Genomic DNA, 3,435 nt, shown 5'->3' with positions numbered 1-3,435 from the left:
GAGATGTTGGAAAGAGACGGAAGTCATCGGTGAGCTCCTGTGCGCGAAGGCTGCTCATGACGCCCGAATCAGTAGCGACGCGTGGGTTCCGAGAGAGTGAGGAAGCGGATCGAGGCAGAGCTGTACAGCAGCTATATTTTACACTGTCTTTCCCAAAAGATCGTACATGCAGCAGTATGTACATGCCACGTACAGCCCAATCGAAGACACCAAAACACATGCGTTGGCAGTGTACACAAGAACGCTCAAAGAATAACAAAACAGCTACTTGAGGTCACCGAACCTGAAGCACCGGCCTTGTGCAAGTGATATATGTTGGGTTAGTTCACCCCTAGATATGACACAACATTGAAAATTTGAAATGCAAGTGCGATTCAAGACTGAGATAATACGTTATGAGCCTTCTGACCGTGAGAATCTGGGCAACACGAACCTACTCAAAATACTACTCCCTCCATTTAAAAGTAAATGTCGCATCAAATTTATTTATTTTAGAATGAAGGTAGTAGCTAGCAAGATTGTTTAGATAGATAGGAAAAATGCCGGTGCGTTGCACCGGGATGTACAACGTTAAGATGTTGTCAGATATTGATTTTCATTGATTACGTGGCAATAGACAATATCATTGTAGTTGACAGGACATGAAGAATATAACTGCTGGAAATCCGTAATTTATTGATTGGCAAAGTGTTCTTGACAAAGACGGTTATACTCACCAGAATTAGGGTTATTTTCTGGTCAAATAAAAAGTCTTTCTTGACGGCTCGGCGAGCTAAAAAATATTAGGTCTCGTGGAGCTGCCACTTACAGAAACTAAAATTCATATAATTTTTTTAACAGGAAAAATTCAGACAATTTGGAAGTCTTGAAAAGATCTAACAACCAAAGTTCAAATGCAGACGGCGGTTTTCAAGCATTTTGCATCAAACTGGTAAAGTTCAGACAACAATTTAATGAAAGAGCCATCATTTCGTGCAACCCCTAAATCGTTCATTGACACCATTGTTATGATGCAAACTCCTTTTCTCCTAGCACTTTAGAGAATCTCAGAAACTTAGGCCGGAGGCCAATCATAATACAGCTAGAAACAGATTGCCGAGCAGCCAACTTATGCAATACTACCTATAGCAGTGTAGTAATTGTACAAAGTAGTGTCCACCCTATAGCAGCAAATCACCAAGTCATAGCGATAGACCCGAAAACAAGCCACAAATCTGAAGAAAGGTTGTACTGGACACCATGGGACGCAAGACCGCCATATCCTGGCGCACGGCAGCTCGTCGAACAGCCGCGCTGACTCTGGCAACCGGAACAACGCCGGAAAACAATTTCCCCTTGGTGTTTCTATCCACCTGCTGCTCCCAATCTACTGCCTACCAGACTCCATCTCCTCCGCGCCGCAGCTTTTGGATGATGGATCCACCGGATCAAATCGCACCGGACCTCTCAGCCCTCGTTCCCATCGCCGTTCAAGGTGACTCTTAGCTGAGCGTCGTCTGCTGCCGTACGCCTCTTCACCGCGCCTCTCCTCCTTGGTGAGCCAAGCTGCCAAGGTGCCTTTCCGGTCCATGGCTGTCGAATGGTGGGTTGCGCGATGGGAAGTCTCCCGGATGGCCAGAAGTGCTACACGGAGCGCTTCTGAGTAGCTGATTAGACACCAGATGTTCCTCCGACGATGGAACGCCCTGTGGTACGGTCGGTTGAGTCGGCGGCGAGCAGGGACACGAACTCGCGATAGGATCTAGCGGTAGGGATGGGGGCTCCAGCGTACGGTTCCATTCTCCCGCCAGATGTGGGTGGCGTCGCCGCTAGGTACGGATCGATGGCCGGGGATGGGGAAGACTCTGCCTAGCTCTTTTTTTTTCCGTTCGTTCAGACTGGTGCGAGGAAGAGCGAATCGTTTTTCTGACTTCACGGTGGCATAGCGGGTAATTCTTCACAAATCTGAAGAAAGGTTGTACTGGACACCATGGGACGCAAGACCGCCTTATCCTGGCGCGCGGCAGCTCGTCGAACAGCCGCGCTGACTCTGGCAACCGGAACAACGCCGGAAAACAATTTCCCCTTGGTGTTTCTATCCACCTGCTGCTCCCAATCTACCGCCTACCAGACTCCATCTCCTCCACGCCGCAGCTTTTGGATGATGGATCCACCGGATCAAATCGCACCGGACCTCTCAGCCCTCGTTCCCATCGCCGTTCAAGGTGACTCTTAGCTGAGCGTCGTCTGCTGCCGTACGCCTCTTCACCGCGCCTCTCCTCCTTGGTGAGCCAAGCTGCCAAGGTGCCTTTCCGGTCCATGGCTGTCGAATGGTGGGTTGCGCGATGGGAAGTCTCCCGGATGGCCAGAAGTGCTACACGGAGCGCTTCTGAGTAGCTGATTAGACACCAGATGTTCCTCCGACGATGGAACGCCCTGCGGTACGGTCGGTTGAGTCGGCGGCGAGCAGGGACACGAACTCGCGATAGGATCTAGCGGTAGGGATGGGGGGCTCCAGCGTACGGTTCCATTCTCCCGCCAGATGTGGGTGGCGGCGCCGCTAGGTACGGATCGATGGCCGGGGATGGGGAAGACAACCGACCAGGAAGCGAGGCCTCGCCGAGGATGCCTCTAGTCCATGCCGCACGCACTCTGCCAGGCACAAGGCAAGCCGCCTCCAGCCCCCTCCAAGCGGTCGCTAAGAAGCAGAGGAGACGCCCAACAACCACCATGGTCGCGGCCTACCCGGCCCAAGCAGATCCTAGATCGGGCCCGCCTCGCAGCCGCGAGCCGCAGAGCCCCGGGCCACCGCAGGCCTCCTCCGCCGCGACCTCCATCGCTGCCGCCCCCGGTTCCCCCTTCCGCGACATCCATCGCTGCCACGACCTTCTTCCTTGAGCAAGAGCTTGAGGTGCATCCCGATGTTGTGGGTTCCCCCTCCCGTGAGCATGCCTCCGCCGGCCGGAGAGAAAGCAGGGCCTGCCGCCACCGGCTCCGCGCGGGCTTTGCCCGGTGGAGACCACCGACGACGGCAAAGGAGGCGGTGGTGGTGGCCGGCGCGATTTTCCACCGCCCGTGTCGCCCAGGAGAGGGAGCGATGTGGGGGGCCTAAATATGATGATACATTAATTATATTACATATATTTTCGATCGTAGGTGATTCATTTGAAATATAATCTTGAACTAGTTGAATGCCCGTGCGTTGCCACGGTTCAATAAATTTAAATCTACGGAAAGATCATTTGTCACATTTAAGATGTTATTGCTTTTAGGTCAGTGACACTTCCCCTACTCCCGTGTATGGAGTCCCTCTTGCATGTATTCTTATCCATGCAATATCTCACTATGTATCTCTCTCTCCCACATTCCGGGGTTATATACGTTCCTCCAACTATGACTCCCAAAATTATGTGTTGTTGCATCCTGCTAACCCTAATGTAGGTAGAATATATAGAG

The sequence above is a fragment of the Lolium perenne genome, chromosome 6 (assembly GCF_019359855.2).
Source record: "Lolium perenne isolate Kyuss_39 chromosome 6, Kyuss_2.0, whole genome shotgun sequence".
Classification (NCBI taxonomy): domain Eukaryota; kingdom Viridiplantae; phylum Streptophyta; class Magnoliopsida; order Poales; family Poaceae; genus Lolium; species Lolium perenne.
The sequence above is the reverse complement of the archived record's forward strand: the minus strand, read 5'-3'. Positions refer to the sequence as shown.